The following is a 22,131-nucleotide window of genomic DNA, read 5'->3' on the forward strand; positions in this document are numbered from 1 at the left end:
ACTTAATTGTGAGTGCCAGCTAGCTCAGAGGTCACTAGAAACTTTCTCAAATTCCCAAGAAGGGATTAGTTTCTGACAACCACATAAACATGACAACCTTGTTTCCCTAGAACTGGAATAACTATCTTCAGAGTCGTGGAAACAATAGGTAAGTATTTCACTGAGTCAATCGTGCATGCTTCGTTTCTACAGAGTTTGCAGAGAAATAGTGAGACGGGCGCTTTCAATAAAAGGTTTCTTGAACAGTCATCTTTCTCATGCAAGAGTGGTGAACTGCTACAATCGCTAGACAGAATGCAAACTATAATGCCTACAGCGAGAATAGTATTATAAAATAATACTGTAATAGCATTATATGGTTTCTAAGCCATATAAAAATACATACATAATTAACATAGGCTAAAATACTCAACTGGTGCTTCTAAAATACGCCTACCCCAATGTACCTAACTTAGGTCTAGTACGAGGGAAGAAGTAAGTATGGTCTTTAGCATAGGTTTAGTTTTTGCCAAGAATCTACCAAAGGTTTCTCTAGGTTCTAATCAGCTCCATACCTTAGAATGAAGGAGGTCTGGTATCTCTGTCTCGGGTCTCGATTTCCAAACACCCTGCAAGGGGAGTCAGAAACACTGGAGCTGGATTTCTCAGCAGAGGAGGGCAGCTTCCTGATCAGTGCGTCAGCTGGAGAGTCGGCTTCCTTCGGCACTTGCTGTAGCAAGCTGCGTCGGGCAAGTAGGTTGTCCAACTGCTCCAAACCACCGTGCTTTGTCATAGCAAGTGAAGGTATATTTATACCTTGAAGGTGTTTAGGAATGCCATGTTTGACGTAAAGTTGGGCATATGAACGTCATGAATGAACCCCTAAGGAATAGATGTTCATTGCAAAACTAACTGAGTTCTTGGAGAAATCAATATTCAAGCAAGGGGAAGTCCCTGACGGCTTCAGCTGTTTTTCCAAGAAATCGTTGTGACGTTTGGTGAATGGATGGAAGTAGCCATGCCTGTATTTGGGTTGCATGGGTTATGCCTAAATAAGGGCTTGATTTCTATGCCTATAGAAGGGCAACGTGAATTGTACCTATATAAGGGCATGAGTCGGGAAAATCCATTCAGAATCTAAAACGCCATACAACAACCACTCCACTTTCTTAGGTACGACTTCTACTAAATACTAATTTCTAAACATGTATAAATGTATCTAAAAAGCTATCTGTACAACAAGTGTTTAAAACCCACCCAAAACACATAACAATGCATTGGCACTGGTTGTGCACAAAAGCTCATTGGTGCTGTACGCATTCCAAGCAATGTTTCATTCTAAACATAAAGTTGACATTCGTAAATGCTGTCTGAATGAATCACGAAAATACATTTATGAAATGGCTCGTTAATACAGAATAAAAAGATGCCGAAACCATTTCATGTCATATTACATATAACTGTTGGTATGAAGACAAAGTCAAATATTGTCTCTGGAAGTTTTTCAAAGAATTCTAGTTCTCTATGAATAGTTCTACTTTGAGCAGATTACTTTGTGCCAAAAAATGAAAAATACAAATTTGGAAAAATGAATAATCCTAGAAAAAAGAGTTCTAAAATTAGAACTTTGTTTTGAAAAAATGAAGGTCGAATTCAGAGTCTTTCAAAACACTGTGCCAAATCAAAAGTCAGTGTTATTGTTTAGAGAAAACATCAAATCTTCTAAGTCTGTAAAGAATTTGTCTACCATTGTAGGTGAAAGTTGGATTACCTCGTTAAGAAGAGCAACCACACATAGATGTGAAGCATCGCCGTCAGCATTGGTCGCATTAGCAATGTTCGTAGTGGATGATACCTGTGTGCCTGTTTCCTCTCGTACCTCACCGTCAGCAATTTGCGTCTGTGAGATCTCAATGAATGCCGTCATCAGAATTGGTAGCCGTTGGGGACAACACAGTGCATGGGCTGTTACTGGTTCAAGCATGATTGATGGGAGTGTCAGACATGTGTTTAGCAAGCATTCTTCTCCGCATGGCAGGCAGCGTAGAACAGTTAAGATGCAATCTTGCCAAATTGGTCTGAATGATAGAAACCATGTGGTATTCAATTCTCTTAGACGAGGTAGTTCCAAAATTTGGACAATGCGCTCACGACACTTCATCGCCAGTAGAGTTGTCTCCATGGTGAACTGGATGTCGCATGTTGATTGACTTGCCATATCGCAGCAGTAGGGGCAAAAATAGTATTCCTGCAGCGAGTCCCAAAATGAGAGGCAATCCGCCAAGCACAGAGTGCTTGAAGTTTGGAAATATTCCTAGGACTGCTTCAAAAGGTGCTAACAGTCCTGAAAATACTGTCTTAAATGCATGTACAATACCACTCCTATCAGACATGTTTAAGATACAACTTAACATTTCCGAGAAATGTATAGGGCAATTTGTAGTTAAGAGGGCATGTATCTCTGCAGAAGTCCTTGTTACTTGCAGATCATAGGTCTCTTTGGCCGAGGTCAGTGACACAGTTTTCTGTAAAAGAATGACTTTCATTCTGCTTAAAGTATCAATTTGTATAGAAGAGATGTTCAGTGAAGGCCATAACGGTGACTCCCGGTTTGTCTTGGTTTTTGGAAGCAATATTTGCATACAGCTAGTGACCCTGGCTGACACAGTTACTAGATAGGTAAACCTGGCAACATGCCACAACAGCTGTGATCGTTCAACATGAGGTAACATCCATTAGAAAGCTGTCCAAAAATTGGATTAATCACCGCAGCTGGTGAACCTTGCAGGTGGCAGGATACTTGTTTAGCTGTACCATCGCAGGCACCATGTAAATTAATACCCCTACAAAGGAGAGAACTGCTTAGTGCGTTTTCACAATTTTTACCACTAAGAAACACTTCTTTTCCCCCACTCCAACATCTGTGTGTGTATGGTAATTCCCAGGATGTCTTGATGTATTCTTTACCCAACCTTTCATATGTGCCTCCTTGTATATGTTTTAGGCAATACTGAAAATGGAAAATTGTAACAGGCAGAGTGATGTATAATCCATCTGTGGCTGGTTTTTCAGCGACAGTTAATGGCAATCTTTGCAATTTTTCAATGCTCAGCACCGTATAGTCTGCTCCCCTCTATGCCAGTTTGATACGTTTATCAGTGAGATTGAATTCAGAAAACAGTGACCTAGTATTGACTAAACGCCAAGGCACATAGCCTGAACAAAGGTTTTGTAACGTCCAGCCTAATAGCATGATAGAATGTAATTGCGACTGACCATGTTGCAACATGACCAAGTCCTGTTCCATGATGTCTATGGCAGAGGATACTATGCTGTCCAAAGAATATATCCTGGACGACAGAGTTGTTAACCCATTGTCAACTACAGAGAGAGTTTTCTCTAAATTAATGCAATCAATTTCTCGTATTCTTTCTGCAGTCTCTCCTTGGTAATCTTCCATACTTCATTATAAGCAGCATAGATACCGGCATGTATAAAACGTTTATGACGCGGTTTACTTTGTCCAAGCAAGAATTCCCTAAGATCAGCGCCATCTTTAAGTAAAGATAAGTGTTGTATTACATCCTTGAGTGCAGATCTATGTAACCATTCAAGGCACAGTTTCCCTACACTGTATGTTGTTACTATTCCTGGATGCTGTCTCTGAATATATCTTGGATCTGGCCTAGTGAATGTGAACCCCGTGTTTTATTCAGGAATCTATCTTGACAGTTGTTTGTGTCTGTGGGCCAGATTAACCATTTTTTCCAATTTGGATCTGTTCCGTTGTGATGCAAAATAGTATGTACGTCGACCTCTCCCTCTGAAGTGTTATTGCTATCAGGTGTAGGTGTAGGTATGGACGGATTGTTTAGGTTTTTTTATCTTGGCTATCCCAAGACAAGATGTCTGTTGGACAGTGTCATTCAAAAACATAATTTGCTCTGGGATGATGCAGGCTCTAAATAAAGCTTCTATCCCCTGCACTTCCCAATCTTTTGTGCCCCAGACAGTTTTTGTCTCAATGTTGTCTTTCCAGAAGTCAAAACCTTGTGAAGACAGCTGAGCATAAAAGGCTGCAGAATACATTTGCTTGGTATTTGTCAACATACTTTTTATTCCTGTCTTATTAACATTTTTAAAGTAAAATGATTCAGCATTGGATACATTGAACCCTGAAAAGTATGGACATTTTCTCAAAATGTTTTTTGAGCTACCCTTTGGTGGCGTAACACAATGTTCCCATTGGTTATACATCAGTACATTTCTAGGGTTTGCAGATTTGTACAAAAATGATGACCATAGTGATTATAACAATACATTTGTTCATAATCTGATGAACCTTCTAAGTATTTATGATTTGTGAATACAGCAGACATTTCTATGTCTGACATCATATTATTAACAGTCTCGAATTCCCAATCATCAGTAAAGGTATTTGATGAAACAAAGTCATTCAAGGATATCTTGAACTGGTGTGGAATCTTCAACAGCTCCGCCGGGCCAAAAATATCAGTCAGTTCTGTCCCAAGCTATACCCCCTGGTATAGGAACGGCTGTGATGTTCACTGTTGACAAATCTCTTTGTTCACAATGAGATGTCTTGTGTGGCTTGAGTAGTAAGTTGATGTTCTTACTTGCTGTGTCCTTTTTAACATATCTTCCCTTTATCAGCATTCCCAAAGTTATTACCAGAGTCAACTAAAGTAGAAGAAAAAGCACACACAACACAATCCAAAGTTCAATCCATTGTGAAACCAGATAAGTCTTTTCCAAGTGATGAAAAAGGTCTGTTGCTTGTTCTTTCAAAGTTCTTTTTACTGGCGTGGTTTCAGGCTCGCTTGGATCCTCAGAAAACATATCAAAGTTAATGAAATAGCCAGAGGCAGTTCTGTCAATTGTAGGGATTGCATCAGGATTGGTTGAAATCGCTGGAACCACTTGATCACTTGTTACTTCATTGTAGACAGGTGTTTCTTGACGAACTGTTATTTGGGTCTCAAGAGGTACAAGTTCCATTGCTTTGTTGCATAGACCTTCATTTCGCAATGCAGATTCTTCAAAGGTGATGAGTCTCTCAGTTTGAACCTCTTGGATAGTAGCCACATTAGGGCATCTGCTACATTGGCGGAGTTCACTTGGCCTACTGCTTATGATCGGCCACATGATGGGGTTTGACCAGGTCGATGGACACAAACCTGTTCTCCTTTTTACCAGCAAGGGGCAGCAGTAATACTGTTCTTGATCCGTGGATTGCTAGGACAGGTACTGGTTGTCTGTAAGAAGGTCCAAATTCTTTCTTGTATGCGATCTTTTCTCTGACTAGATCCCCAAGCCTAGGAATCCAGACAGGCCTTGCTGGGACGGTCAGTTTCTCTTCGGTGGTGGTTGGGTTCAGGAACACGTTACTTTGTTTCGTTCTTATTTCATTTAAGTCCTGTAAGATAGACAAATGTTCTTTGATTTCAAAGGGTTTTTGGTCTACCACTGAAGTCTGACAATCGAGATCCGATACTAACATTCTGGTCCCAAAAAGGACTTCCTATGGAGTGATACCCCCTAGAGAACCTCTTGGCAGATTGTTAAGACTATGTTGGACACTTATTAGATGTTTGACCAACCTGTCACCGAGCCTAAAACTCTAGCTGTTATAGACTGCTTTATGTCCTGTTTTTTTCTCTCCACTACCGAATTTCCCTCAGGATGGAATGGACTAGAGTACCGCAATGCAACGCCCAATTTGACCGTGGCCTCCTTGTAAGCTCGAGAGCTAAACGCAGGACCCTGGTCAAAATGTAGCATGCCAACTGCGTATGTGCCGATAAAGACTCGCAAATCTTTTATAACAGTTCGAGCGTCAGCCGAGCGCTGAGGCCACATCCAAATGAACCTTGTCTTAATATTTGTGGGACCACATTTGTCCACAGGGACGTCTGGGTGTAGAAAGTCTAATGCTGTCTAACAATGGTGTCTGTACTGGGCTGGCTACACTGTAGTCCGATATCTGGTGGCGTTCTGTGCTGCGATCTTTATTGCAGTCATTGCAGGTAATTACAAATGTGTGAATGTATGCATTCATTTCTGGCCACCAGTACATCTCTTTTCATTCTAGTATAGTCTTAGAAATCCCCTGATGTATCAGACCCTCTCCCAAATGTACTTCGTGTATCAAAGCTACTCTACGTTTCCTGTTTGGAATTACCCTATCCCCCACTCCAGAGATTCGAGCAAAAGGAACGGAGTTTGCAACAATTATATATGAGTATTTGAGTGGAAACTTATTAGGTAACGCTGCACCGCTGCCTTTGCTTGTGGCACTTACAGCTAGCATTATTTCGCCATCTATTTTAGTTTTTGAACGAGTGATTGCAGCTACGGAAGGCGTTTGCACAGCTGTCTTCGCGGCTTCATCAGCCAATGAATTCCCTGCAACGTGAACGCCATCACGTTGATGACTCAGCGTATGTATCACATGAGTGTTTTGTAGTCCTTGTCGTAAGTGAACTATTTGTTCCCAAAGCAATTTATGCTTGATTGTGCCTCCTTTTGCATCTTTGTAACCGTTTTGAGTCCAGTTCTGCAAGTATTCATTGTAAGATTGAACAAAATAATACGAATCGCACACTGAGTGTGGGGGATTCGCGGTCCGTATTCTCAAGCGCCATCCTGAATGCTTGTAGTTCAGCTCGCTGAGCTGTACAATCTCCTAGAGATTGTGTTTTAGTGACCAGTGGACTGAATTTGCCATCGAGCCAACGACCTTTAACGATCGTGCATGCCGCACTATAGGCTTGTTTACCCCCTGTAGCGGGTTGAGCTGATCCGTCAGTATAAATTATACATTCATACTGGTCAAGAGGCAGAATTTCAGTAGGCAGAGGACATTCTCGTTCCTATTGTAGAAATGCTTGTGTTTTCAAATATGGATCAAAAACATATTCTACGTCTGTTGCAGCAAGAGAATTAACCCATTGTATCCATCTTGGATGTAAAGCTTTAGCATTTGGAATGCTCGCTTTTGTCACTGCCTTTAAGGCAGGTACAGGTGTAACGACCATAATCTGTTTACCCTGTGCGGGAGCTCTCACTTTTGCTGCTGCAGTTTGAACCGCTGTCAGAATTGTTTCTGTTGAAGTGAATCTCATTTCTGCTTTTGTGTGCAAATGTGATTTGTAAGCTATTGGTACTTTTTCACCTTCGTTAAAAGTTAAGTACATGAATCCGCATCGTCCTGGAATGATTTGGACCACTAAGTTGCGTACGTTTATGCGTGTTTGCAAATGTTTAGTTGCTAACATGTCTGTTTGCAATGAACACAAAATTTCTGTCTGTTTTTGTGTCAGGTTTGATTAGTTCGTAGAGCGGTTTAACCCTTTTTTCGTAATTTAGAAGGTATGTTCTTCTGAAATTTATGAAACCTAGAATCGACTAAGTTTTTCAGCGTTTTTGGAGGTTGGAGCAGCGCACATTTCTCTAGAAAGTTTGCTGCCAGGCTTTTGCCTTCACCTGATAATGTGTATCCTAGAAAAATGACGTTTAAATGGGCAATTCTAGATTTTTTTTAAATTGAGTTTGTAACCCTCAGAGGCGAATCCAAGTATAATTGTATTCACCCTATTCAAGTTCCTATCCAAGTCATCATCTGTTAGATATATGTCATCGACATATGATAATGCTTCATCAACATACGTTTGTAGTAACTCTGTTACCCTTGCTGATAATATTCCAGGACTATTCTTGAATCCCTGTGGGAGACGACAGAAGTGACGCTGTGTCCCCATAATTGAGAAAGCGGTCAAATACCTACTTTCTGGTGCAATGTTTTGAGAGAAAAAATCTTTAGAAATATCTAATATGGTTTTATACTTTTTACGCACAATGTTATTCATTAATGATGCACTTTGTGCATTTTGTACTGCAAATGTTTTGCAACAAGAGTTTAGATGTCTGTAATCCAATACTAGACGATACGTATTGTCTGGTTTGGAGACAGGAAGCAAAGGATTGTTCATTGACGAGGTGCATGTTTCAATCCCCCCTTGGTATTCAAGTTGATCTAATATCTCCCTGACCTGTTTTTTTAGCTTCTTGCTTAACTGGGTACTGCCGTTGTGCAGTTGGTTGATTTTTTAACTGGATTTTATGGTGAGGAGAATCCTCATCCCATTCTAAATTATTTTTATATAATGCAGGAGCCTGGGCTACTGCCCATTTCCTGGCATAGATATATTTTAAATGAATTGGAATATGTTTGGAGAAGGTTGGCATAATGATGTCTTCGCCATGAGGGCACTCCCTGACAAAATCCGGTGACCAGTCTTGTTCAACTAGAAGAATGTCATAACCCTTAGAGAGTCGCTCCCAAAAGAGTGCTATCACTTTTCTTGGTATGTCCCCCTCCATCAGGAGTGTTATTTCATATAACTTATATGGACAACTTACCCTGGTATCTGCAGTTTCAACGTGAATGAATTCATTCAAGTCCACTGTCTCCAGATGATCTTTCAAGTTCTTGCGAGCTATGGTGACTTCTGCTGTGCTGTCCAACATTGTCTGAGCCTATTCCCCTTTCTTGAGTTGTGTCCTCAAGATCCTCGGCATGTCTGATTTTTAGACCTGCCCCCTTCTTTTTGGTGAATTGAGGTTTTTTCGTTTTTCTGAACGTGTTGATCGTCTTTGGACTTCACGCGTTCTTCTATGTGTTCTGACCGTCTTCTTCTTTCAGATTTCTGAGACGAAGTCTGAAAGGTACGAGAGGAACTTGTATCAGTATCTTGATATCTGTCAGGTTTTCTCAAATTATCCCTATTCTTGAGGTTATACCTCCTTTTAAAGGGCTCCATTCGAGGAGACCTACCTCTGGATTGAGAACACTTCTCTTTAGAAGTTTGTTTAGTAGTTTCCCACTTTTTAATAGGAGTAGGAGTGTTTTTAGTAAAGATATTTACCTATATGATTCTATAAAATTTTGTATATTACTAAGTAATTGTTCATCCGACATTGCTTCAATGCCAGGGTCAGGTCTGTAGCTGTCTAAAGGCAGCCATGTTGCTCCTGGTCTTCCTAGCGTTTTTAACGAGGATATCAGGCAGAGGAGAGTGTTGATCTGCACGATGTACGATATTTTGATTTCTGACGGGCAGAGCAAGCCATCTTTATTCTTATCAACCCAACACATTTTGGAACATCATCTTGAAACTGAAATACGTACGATATTTTGATCCCTTACAGGCAGAGCAAGTCATCTTTATCCCTATCAACCTAATACATTTCGGAACATTATCTCGAATCGGAAATAGAGTGTGGAATTCACTGTTTGGCTAAAAGTTGGATTGCCTCGTTGAAGATCAGACATATGCTATCATAAAGAATCGATTTGATGTTAAGACCCGGCCCCTCGCTGCTCTCAGATCTGGTGTCTCGAATATAATCTTTATGATTGATCACTCAAGTTGGTTGTTTCAGATGCGAATATGATTCATGAAATATGAAAAATAATTTGTTTTTAACCATCCCCTGATATCTCGGATTAGACTGTACGAAAGAGGTCCTGAGGAAGGTGGCCTAGAGCCGCCGAAACGCGCGTCGACCTGTTGCAGGGGTCTCATACTGGTTTTTGAGACCCATAAATTGGCGTTAAGATCTTGCCAACTTAGACTCAGTTCTTCCTTTTTCTTGTGATGATGTGGTTTGAATGAAGTATGGGTGTGAGTGTGGTAGTATTTTGAGTTTGTGTGTATGATATCAGGTGGTGTTTCCTTAAGTATATTGTGTTATTCCTTTGTATATATTTATTATCTTATGATATTCTTTTGTATTTGTTATGAATTTTGAAAAAATGTCTATAAAAATTGAATTTGTGATGAAATGTTTTTTATAAATCTAAAAAAAAAAGGAATAATATAAAATGATGGATAAATTGAAAATAAAACAAGTTACAAAATAAAATATGCTTGGTATATATCTGTCGCCTAGTTCAGATTAATAATAGGATGCATACTAGTATTTGAAGATTATGGCCAGTGCTGGAACTATCCTTTCGTAGTGTTGTCTTCCTAGTGGACCGAGCCTGGTAATGTGATTTATATGTTTTAGGGCGCCTTTAAACCATAGCGCATGCTCCTGGTATGTTAGTGGAATTTTTATATCCTCGAAAGGAATGTATTCCGTTGGTGGTTCATCTTCTTTGTAGAAGTGAAACACCTGTGTTACTTGATTTGCTTCGGGGAAGATTATCTATGAGTAGAATACCTCTGTATGATGATATTCATGTGCCTCTATCAAAAAACTACCCTACCACCTCTTGCTTTATAGTGATGGTTTTCCTTAAATTCAGAGGTATGCTTATGGCATCCTCGTTGGTTTCGTGTAAGCCTGTTATGTTAAAAGCTGCTGGATTAACTGCAGCTCCACCATTCTCGGTGTCGCTATCCGTCATTTTGTTGACTGAAAGTTTGCGGAGCAAGTTTCAAGGAAACAAAGATAAGGTACACAATATTTTGGAACACTGTATCCTTCAACGTTGAACAAACCAAAAACTAATACATAGGATCTTTTCTCCTACTCAGCTATGGCGGATATTATCCTTTTGCCCACTCCAGACCTCTATTGGAGTATTACGGAACAGGGGTCTCTGAGAAAAACATGCCTGAGTTACTTTAGTATCTAGCTTTAAATTAGTGCCTTACCAAAAGTTGTTCACTAGAAGAGGGCAACCCAATACTCCCCAAGGAACTGGGTAACATGAGTTTAATAGAAAAATGTGCCTTGAGGAATTATTTCATAACATTACTCATTTTATATCAAGTCATATATATGTACATTGATTGAAAGGAACATAAGGAACGTAGTATCTTTTGTTTGGCTTTTTATCACACCTGAAACGAATATATGTAACAAATTATTGCAAAGATTAATACAAAGACTAGGCAACAAAAAACACTACCACATTCAATACAGCTTCTAGTAGTGCGTTATACCGTTGGTACAATACGTATTAAACACATATATACATAAAGTGCCCCCGACGCATCAGTCAGCTGATTCATCAATTCTATTTACAAATCCTGTTGTTGATGATTGCAAACCAAACGGTATATAAGCGTCGACGTTTCGGTCTTTATCGTGTAATTCTCACCAAGACCATCCTCAGGACTATTGTTGCACAAGATATTGAACAGAAATAAATGTCCCCAGTATTCCAAATCGATTTCAGACTCCTCAATACAGACCAATCAAAATTGTACGTATTCCTCCACAGTGTTGTAAGGGTACTACGGTTCAAACAGGTATCAGTCCGCTGCAATTGCCAATATATAGCGGACTGATAGAGGGTGACAGACAGAGAGAGATGGAGAGGGAGACAGGGAGACAGAGACAGGGAGACAGAGACAGGGAGACAGAGACAGGGAGACAGAGACAGGGAGACAGAGACAGGGAGACAGAGTGAGGGAGACAGAGTGAGGGAGACAGCGTGAGTGAGACAGAGGGAGACAGGGAGAGAGTGGGAGAGACAGGGAGAGAGACAGAGGGAAATAGAGGGAGACAGAGAGAGGGATAGAGACAGAGAGAGGCAGACAGAGGGGGACAGAGAGAAGGAGACAGAGAGAGATGGAGACAGAAAGAGGGAGACAGAGGGAGAAAGGTGGGCGAGAGAGAGGGAGGGAGACCGAGAGATAGAGGGAGGGAGAAAGAGGGAGAGAGAGAGGGAGACAGAGGAAGAGAGAGGGAGAGAAAAGGAGGGAGACAGAGGGAGAGACAGGGAGGGAGTCCGAGGGAGAGAGACAGAGAGGGGGAGACAGAGAGAGAGAGACAGAGAGGAAGAGAGAGGGAGAGAGAGAGAGAGCGAGAGAGAGAGAGAGAGATGTGTGTATGCTGGGTCTGGTGGCTCAGTGGACGAAGGTGTCCGCTGCAGGGACCTGTGTTCAACCTCATGGTCACAGTTTATTTTGTTGATATAGCCCCACCCCCTCCCCCACTGACCCCGCCCCCACCGGTTAGGCCCTCGGACACAAACCACACTGTAAATTTGCCCCACGAGAGAACGTTTTTGAGTACCCATGCCTTAGAATGAAGGAAGTCTGGTATCTCTGTCTCAGGACTCGATTTCCCAACACCCTGCAAGGGGAGACAGAAACACTGGTGCTGGATTTCTCAGCAGAGGAGGGCAGCTTCCTGATCAGTGCGTAGGCTGGAGAGTCGGCTTCCTTCGGCACTTGCTGTAGCGAGCTGCGTCGGGCAAGTAGGTCGTCGAACTGCTCCGAACCACCGTTCTTTGCATAGCAAGTGAAGGTATATTTATACCTTGAAGGTGTTTAGGAATGCCATGTTTGACGTAAAGTCTGGCATATGAACATCATGAATGAACCCCTAAGGAATAGATTTGTTCATTGTAAAACTAACTGAGTTCTTGGATAAATGAATATTCAAGCAAGGGGAAGTCCCTGACGGCTTAAACTGGTTTTCCAAGAAATCGTTGTGACGTTTGGTGAACGGATGGAAGTAGCCATGCCTGTATTTGGGTTGCACGGGCTATGCCTAAATAAGGGCTTGATTTAGATTCCTATCAACGTGAATTGTACCTATATAAGGGCATGGATCGGGAAAATCCATTCGGAATCTAAAACGCCATCCAACACTATAGCAAAATGAACCCCCTCATTGTGTTCATTTTAATTTAAACTACTCACTCTCTACTGCTCACTTGCTACTACTCTCTACTACTCTCTACTACTCTCTACTACTCACTCTATTACTCTCTACTACTCACTCTACTACTCCACTACTCACTTTACACTACTCACTCTCTACTACTCACTCCACTACTCGGTCTCTACTACTCACTCTCCACTACTCGCTCTCTACTACTCACTCTCTACTACTCACACTCTACTACTCTCTCTACTACTTGCTCTTTACTACTCAATCTCTACTACTCACTCTACCACTCTACTACTCTCTATTACTCTCTCTACTACTCACTCTCTGCTTCTCACTCTACTACTCTCTACTATTCACTCTCTACTACTCTCTCTCTACTACTCTCTCTCTACTACTCACTCTCTACTACTCTCTAATACTCACTCTCTATGACTCAATCTCTACTACTCACTCTCTACTACTCTCTACTACCCACTCTGCTACTCACTCTCTACTACTCTCTCTACTACTCACTCTACTACTCACTCTACTACTCTCTCTACTACTCTCTACTACTCACTCTACTACTCTTTCTCTACTTCTCACTCTCTACTATTCTCTAATACTCACTCTACTACTCACTCTACTACTCACTGTTATATTTTACATGCAAGTTTGTTTGCTTATGAATTTTGTTGAACATGTAGAATCTTGGGGTTGCTGGGTTACCGGGAGCTGGAGGGCTGGAAAGGCAGTTTCAAGCCTGTGTGGGAAGGTGAAGCTGTGTCCCAGAGGTCCCTGCATCTATACAATAAATCTACTTCTACAACCACAACATCGTTGGGTGATTCTTCAAAATTGGCGACTGAGGATGGGATTGTTCATTTTCAATGAAGAACACCTTAGCTGAAGATTGAAAAAATTTTTTTTACAACTTGATTCTGGAAATTTTCAGCTACAAAATGACCTCTGGATAAGGTATTTGTGACACAAAATGCTTCTTATCATAATCTAACTGGTCATAAAATAACCTGCAGTGGTTATCATCAACAATTATTCTACTGTCAGTTTTCTCCAGACTAAAGTCTTTACGAGTAGAAGAAAAGCCATAATTTAACCATTCTTGACTTAAGGCAAAGTTAAACTTTAGCGCATTGAATAATTACAACATTGCGACACTCAAAATTATTTTAACTTTTCTTGCTGTCAAGCTGTGGATTATCAAAACTCTGATAATTTTTTTGTGTCTCTATACGTGGTATTTATACCCGTATTTAAATTCATTTGTGCTTACTTTGCCTTTAAAGTGCATTTTGCCACCGTTTTAACATAATTTTTGACTGTGAGCTTTTTGTTTCATTAACTTCTCATATTTGAACAGTTGCTGCTTACCTTTGAAATACTCGGATACCTCTTGGGAGTAACGCGCGCAAACATTCCTTGGTTGTTCTTCTGTGACGCCATTGTTCTCTTTCAATTCGAAACTTGTTCTGTCCAAGCCTCATTTCTACTTACAACGTCACTTCCCGGCGTACGTAAAAAACATGCCGCCATTTTGGATTGGAATGTGATACCCTGTTTCACTATTCTAAACACAGTTTTATCCACGTTAAGGAAATCGTGCGTAACTTTCTTCAACGGTGATACGCACCCCAGTGTTTTGAGTACCTTTCAAGTACACTTTTCGGCGTGGTGACATGCATTTGGAAATTTTCTGAAATTTTCAGTGATACACACACTACGAGTTCTTGTGTGTTTCCTATCATCAACGGTGATACACACACCATATCAATATTGCTGGTATAACTATAACTTTTGTGTAATCATTACGCTATATTCTTAAAGATTGTTGTGTTGTCTAGTATATCATTGTGTTTTAGTTATTTTTTTTTGTTGTTCTAGGAAATAGTAGTTAATACACATCAGTTATTAGATGAATATGTCTTCCCAAATTATTCCTGCACCTCCATTTTTCTTACAAAGTCCTTGTCAACCATGCATGTTATGGGAGCATTGGAAGGACCTATCTTGAGGCTATTGGTGGTGATGTCTATGTTTCAAAAAGGAAATTAGCTATTTTAAAACAATTTTTAGGTCTTGAGGGAAGAAATGTTTTGAAAACATTACCATTAATGGAAACAATACCTGTAGAAACTGTTATTGATAGTGAATCATCTGGTGATAACAATGTGGATGTGTATGAGATCGCTTTAAAAGCTTTAGAAGATAACTTTGGAAAAAAAGTAAATGTGGGTGTTGAAAGACACAATTTTTTTTCACACGCACAATCTTCAGGTGAAACCATTGAGAAATATGTAGCTAGTTTAAGAATGTTAGCAGTTACATGTAAGTTTAATACCATGAGAGATGATATTAAAAGAGATCAATTGATTAATAGAATGTCAGATCTTAGAATTCAAGAGAAACTTCTTAATTTAAAAGACCCCACTTTAGACAAAACTTTAACTGTTGCCAAAAGAATGGAAAATACTTCCAAGTACATGAAAGAACTTAATGGTGCTTCAAAGAAAGTCGTACAAGATAATGAATCTGTTAATGTTGTAAATAAAAGTCAGAAGAAGACTTTTCAAAAAACTTTTACAGATAGTAAACGGGATGTTTCAAAACCCAAACCCAAATATTGTTTTAGATGTGGTAGTCCAAAGCATACCGCTGATGCAAATTTTTGTCCTGCCATCAAAACTAGATGTCATAAATGTAAAAAACTAGGACATTTTGCAAGATGGTGTAAAACATCTGGTCCGTCTCAGAGTGCAGTCAATCTGGTTGATAACTGCAACTTTGATCATAGTGTGGATATAGATCACAATAATGACATTACTGAGGATGATGACTTTGAAGTCATGATGATAGAACATGAACAAGTATTGGAATGCGATGTAAATAATGATGAGGGTTATCGTCCTCCAAAATGCAACGTCAAAGTAAGGGGGAAGGATGTACAAATATGGGCGGATTCTTGTTCTCCATATACCATAATTGATAAGTTCACATGGGAAAGTATAGGAGGCAAGTTAGAAGAATTACAATCTACTGATGTACTTCCAAAAGGTTATTGTGGTGTAAAATTACCTATTATTGGATTTATTGGAGCAGAATTGTTATTTGATGGTAGGAAAACTATAGTGAAACTCTATGTAGTTCATAAAGGCAAGTCTTTATTGGGGTGGAAAGATCAAAGAGCTCTTGATATTATTTTAAATCCAAATCATCCTTTACAGGTACTTACAATGTTCTCTGGTGAAATATCCAAATGGTGTACCAAGTTTCCCGAGTTATTCAGTGAAAAATTGGGTTGTCTTAAAAAATTTAAGCACAAGATAATTCTTAAAGAGGATGCTGTTCCCAAAGTGCACAAAGTTAGGAATGTGCCTTTTGTTTTAAGAGACAAATTAAAAGAAGAACTAAATAGACTCTGCAATGAAGGAGTGATTGAGCCTATTGAGGCGTCGGATTGGTTAAGTCCGATTGTTTTAGCTAAAAAACTTAATGGCAAAATTAGGATGTGCATTGATTTGAGAGATGTAAATGATAAAATTTGGGTTGACCGCCATCCTCTTCCCTGAATTAATGAGTTGTGAGCCACTGTGGAAGGGGGGACACATTTTACTGCCTTGGATCTATCAAATGCGTACCACCAAATCTTATTGCATGAAGATTCCAAACACATCACATCTTTCATTACTCCTGTTGGAACTTTTCAATTTTTACGCATGCCTTTCGGGTTGGTGTCAGCTTCGGCTGTATTTCAAAGAGTAATGAAGTCAGTTCTATCTGACTTAAATAAAGTGGTAGTATTTCAGGATGATGTTTTAGTGTGGGGAGAAAATGAATCCGATCATGATTGCAATCTTGAAAAGGTTCTCAAAAAACTAGCAGATGCTGGTCTAACAGTAGCTAGGGGAAAGTGCAAATTTGGCAAGAGCGAGGTTGAGTATCTAGGCCACACCTTGTCCAGTGAGGGTGTCAAACCCAAACAGAATTTAGTAGAGGCGATTGAGAAAGCACCAGCTCCAAAAGATAAGGACCAGTTAAGGTCGTTCCTCGGCCTTGCCGAATATTATTCTAAATTTGTACATCATTTCTCAGACAGAGTATATGAGCTAAGGAAATTGATGAAGAAAGGAGTCAAATTTGAGTGGTCTGTTGCATGTCAACAAAGTTTTGACTCCATGAAGAAATGCATTGCAAATGCTGTCTCTCTGAAACCTTTTGATCCTGCTGATCAAATTATTGTCTCTACGGATACCAGCAACTATGGTTTAAGTGCTGTACTTATTCAAATACATGATGGTGTAGAAAGGGTTGTAGCTTTTGCGTCTCGCACATTGAAGGGTGCGGAACTTACTTATTCCACAATTAAGAAGGAAGCTCTAGCCTGTTGGTGGGGTGTACAGTATTTTAGAATGTTTGTATGGGGAAACCATTTTCAATTGCATACAGATCATAAACCTTTGATTGATCTTTTTTCTACAAAGGGAGCGAGCAGAGCTACTCCAAGGATAGCTAAATGGTTGTATCGTCTTCAGGAATATGTATTCGACAATAAATATATTCCTGGAGCAAAGAACGTAAATGCGGATTGTGTATCAAGGTCACCGTTGGATGTTGGACAAGATTGTAAAGAGGATGATTTGATAGTAGCTGAGGTGGAGGATGTTTGCAGTGCCATTAGTCAAGCGGAGTGGAAAAGGGCTCTAGATGAAGATGAGGTTTAAGGGAAAGTAAGAGATGTTTTGGGTGATGAACAGGGTTGGAAAGCACATAAGGACCTGTTGCCATTCAAGCTAGTATGGTCAGAATTGAATCTCATTGATGATTTGCTCAGAAGAGGTAATAGGTTGGTAGTACCTATTAGTTTAAGAGAACGGTTATTAAAGATTTTGCATGAGGGACATGGAGGCATGTCAGCTTTGAAAAGGAAATGTAGGGAGAGTTTTTGGTGGGCAGGCATGGATATTCAAATGGAACGTTTTGTCCGTGATTGCATTGCATGTGCATGTAGTGACAAGACTCATTGTTCTAGAGAAACTGAAATCGTATCATCTTCATTGCCCAAGGGTCCCTGGGAGAAGTTAGCTATAGACATCTGCGGTCCTTTTGATATTCTGGGTATGTCAGAGAGATTTGCAATAGTCATGATTGACTATTTTTCTAAGTGGCCTGAGGTTGCTTTTGTGAAGGATATTAAGTCTTGTAATGTGATTTCTTTTTGTGAGGATATTTTTAGAAGAGAAGGCTGTCCAGCTGAAATCATCACGGATAATGGGCCACAATTTATCTCTGAAAAGTTTAAGTTCTTTTTAGACAGATGGGCAATTAAGCATAGCACCACTCCTCTTTATCATCCAAGGGGTAATGGTCTTGTCGAGCGCTTCAATAGGGTGTTGATAGAATGCGTTCAATTGGCATATACCAATGGGAAACCTAGGAGGGATCATGTTAGGAACATGTTGTGGTCGTATCGTACAACACCACATTCTGTAACCAAAGAAACACCTTTTTCTCTTCTTAAGGGAAGGGTTCCTTGTTCTCAAGCTGTGCCAGCATGGATGTTTAGAGCTGGTAAACATGAAGTAGATTTAAGAAAGTTACATGAGAGGGTACAGAAGTATCAAAAGGGTTATTGTGATCGTCATATTAAGAACATTGTTATGCCCAAGCGTGTTTTTACTCAAGGCATGTTTGTCAGAGTATTTGTGGGTGAAGGGTTGTTTGAAATGGTTACCTCAAAGAAAAGTGATTTGTGCAAAAGGGAACAGTGTGAAGTTAGAAGACGGAAATTGGTGGAACACGAGAAAAATCTCATTGTGTTCTGATACTGAGCTATAGGTGTTTGCAAGATCTCATCAAAGAACGAGTTCTAATTTTGATGGAGTGTTTGACAAAAAGGAATCGTCTGCTCATACTGGTGATGTTCCCAATACTTTGATTAAAAGATCTTCTGAACATTGTCATGTAAGACCTAAAAAATGTGACGACTATGCTTGTGCATAGAAATATGTCTTATAATGTCAAAGGATATTAATTGTTCTTTTATTCCATTTTTAAAAATAAAATAAATGTAAGAAGGGAGATGTGTTATATTTTACATGCAAGTTTGTTTGCTTATGAATTGTGTTGAACATGTAGAATCTTGGGGTTGCTGGGTTACCGGGAGCTGGGGGGTTGGAAAGGCAGTTTCAAGCCTGTGTGGGAAGGTGTAGCTGTGTCCCAGAGGTCCCTGCATCTATGCAATAAATATACTTCTACAACCACAACATCGTTGGGTGATTCTTTAAAACTCACCCTCCTACTCACTCTCCTACTCACTCTCTACTACTCTCTATTACTCTCTCTACTACTCTCTCAACTACTAACTCTCTACTACTCTCTACTATTCACTCTACTACACACTCTACTACTTGCTTTCTACTACTTGCTCTCTACTACTCACTCTACAGTACTCTCTACTACTCACTCTCTACTACTACACTAGTCTCTACTACTCACTCTCTACTATTCACTCTCTACTACTCACTCTCTACTACTCACTTTCTACTACTCTCTACTACTCACTCTACTACTCTCGACTATTCTCTACTACTAACTCTACTACTCACTCTCTACTTCTCTACTACTCTCGCTCTGCTTCTCACTCTCTACTACTCACTCTCTACTACTCTCTAGTACTCAATCTCTACTACCCACTCTCTACTACTCACTCTCTACTATTCTCTACTACTCACTCTCCACTACTCTCTACTACTCACTCTCTACTACTCACTCTCTACTACTCACTGTAATAATCTCTCTGCTACTCTCTCTACTACTCTCTCTCCTCTCTATTACTCATCCTCTACTCTCTACCTCTCTCTCTACTACTCTCTACCTCTCTACCTCTACCTCTTCCTCTACACCTCTACCTCTACCTCTCTACCTCGCTGTACCTCTCTCTACATGCACATATATATATATATATATATATATATATATATATGCATATGCACTTATATATATGTATGTGTATATATATACATACATATATAAACATATATATAATCTGCATATCTATATAAATACAAATCTAAATGCATGCATACATATACATACATATACATATATGCATACATATGCATCTTATGTACATGAAAGTTTGAAAAACACTAATAAAAGCAAAGCTAAAAAGCCACCTAATTACAAACAGAATTGCTTTAACTTAAGCGAGGGCTAGACCTATTGCATTTTCAATGCTTGTTTACTTTGGTTCCATCATGTAGGCATTCAGATGTGTCACATATTTGCCATACATTTTGAATGTTAGCACTCTAGTTGCTCATTTGTTCACTGTAGTAAAGCTACTGCTCACCAGGGAAGTCTGCTGCTGGTAATTAAAGTGCATGTTTCAGTCTGCATGTCAGAATTTTTTCATGAAATAGAAGAGGATTTGAGAAGTCAAAATGTGCGCTAATTTATCTTTCTGCAGCACTAATCATAATTTCTCTGGCAAAATGAACCCCCTCATTTTGTTCCTTTTTACATTAAATGTTTTTAGAGTTACCACTGTATTCCAATCAAGATGGCTTCAGGTGTGCCATACGTTTGTCATAATTAGGACTGTTAGCGCTCTAGTTGTTGTTTAAAACACTGTGGGAAGCTGCAGTAGAACACAAAGGAATCAATTGACAGTCTCTGCCATTGTTGGATGTACATGGTTTACTGGGAATGTCAGAATTCATTCTCCCATGACTGAGAAAGATAATGTGAGTTGACAGAAAAAATGCTCTCAGTTTAGCTTATAGATCACCTTCCAAACCTCTGTGGGAAAAGCATAAGAAAATAGTTTTCTCAAACATGATTCATGATATTCCAGCAGAATGCTTTTTCACATGGTAAAATCACCTTAGAACACACCACAATTCCTAAAATGAGTATGGCACCATCAACAAATGATTTATAATGTAACTAAAGTCTTAAAACCTTCTATTAACTGCAATGCTTTTTAATGAGGTGTATATTGGTCCCAAGATGGCTGCCAACACTTCTTGGATGAAGTGCTGACAGTCAATCAGATCTCACGATGAGATGTGTAGTTAGGCTCCGCCCAGATATATATGCATTTTTTCCTTTAATATCTAAAAACCTACTTGACAGATTTACACCATTTAACAAAAAGGGACGACTGTGAACCAAGGTCTACCTTTCTGCCCAATTTAGTGTAATTTCGTTCAGCAGTTCGGGCTGTAGCTCTGATTAAAGGTTCCTATGGAAAATTGCATGGGGAAAACACGTTTTGGGACCCCCTTTTTTCTCGCCCCCCGCTTGACGAATCACCTTGAGACTTTCAGGATAGGAGCGCCCCACTAGTTTTGAAAATTTCGCGAAGATTCGTCAACCGGTGCAAAAGTTATTCCAAATAGAATGTTGCGGATTTCCTATTGAAATAAACTACCTACTGGTATATATATATATATATATATATATATATATATATATATATATATATATATATATATATATATATATATATATATGTTATGTACATATATTTATCGCCTAGGCTGAGGAAAATGATCAGTTTTTGGAGCATATGGTGTCTGGATCAGATTCATCAACAACTTGTTCCTTCTGTGGGATTGGGGTGAAGAGACTAAAACAGTGTATATGGGCCCTTAATACCGATTAATTAGACATACAATTCACATAATCTCATAATAAAAGCCATATGGAAATTTTAGATGTCAGCCTGAAAGATGTGGGAAACAAACTATGTGTGAGAATGCATAGGATAGCAACGTCAGCTAATTCTATTCTTCATGCTGATAGTGATCATCCCAAGGCGCATTAAATGGAGCATTCCTAGTACTCAATTATTAAGGGCCTGTAGGATAGGGTCCACTGAAAAGCACTTTGAGATTGAAGCGACTGAGATGATAAATAGATTCACTCTCAGTGGATATCCTTCAAATATACCAAGTGATGCTTGGCTGCAGTCAAATCAAGAAACAGAGAATCTCTCCTATTTAATGAGGAAATGTCCAAAGATAGGAATGAGATACGAAATAGGAATCAGGATTGGAAATTCAGGTTTTTTTATTGAATACAATTTAGTACAGCCAAAATGAAAACAAATATAGAGGAGAAATTAGCATTTATTAATTTTGTATGAAGTATTAGGTTTAGGCAGAGGATTCGTAAAATGTGAATTTGGTAAATTCAGCATTAAATCAAAGAAATTTGAAACACTGGAGATAGAAAGATTATGATATGGGACAGAATCACATGGAATGCAGAATCTGTATCTTTGCTCTTGAGTGTGGTTTAAAAAAAATTTCTTTGGCCATCGGACAATCAGATTACAGAAATTAAATAAAAATTGTTCTTAAAAAAATTTTCTTTGGCAGTACTGTAACTAGACTAAAAGTCAAAATCTTTCATCACATTAGGGTTATTAAAAACTGTGATTAGAACTATCCAAATGGCCAAACGTGTTATAGAGAAACACCATGGTTC

The 22,131-nt window shown here is 39.3% G+C and overlaps 1 protein-coding gene and 1 pseudogene across 1 annotated transcript in view; both read left to right on the forward strand.

Annotated features, from left to right (window-relative positions):
• The window catches only part of LOC147724129 (uncharacterized), a 70,482-nt pseudogene extending 55,948 nt beyond the window's left edge, over positions 1-14,534 (forward strand).
• The window catches only part of SPIDR (scaffold protein involved in DNA repair), a 2,344,543-nt gene that overhangs the window by 1,911,950 nt on the left and 410,462 nt on the right, over positions 1-22,131 (forward strand). The gene's annotated exons all lie outside the window — the stretch shown is intronic.

The sequence above is a fragment of the Lissotriton vulgaris genome, chromosome 4_1, assembly GCF_964263255.1.
Source record: "Lissotriton vulgaris chromosome 4_1, aLisVul1.2, whole genome shotgun sequence".
Classification (NCBI taxonomy): domain Eukaryota; kingdom Metazoa; phylum Chordata; class Amphibia; order Caudata; family Salamandridae; genus Lissotriton; species Lissotriton vulgaris.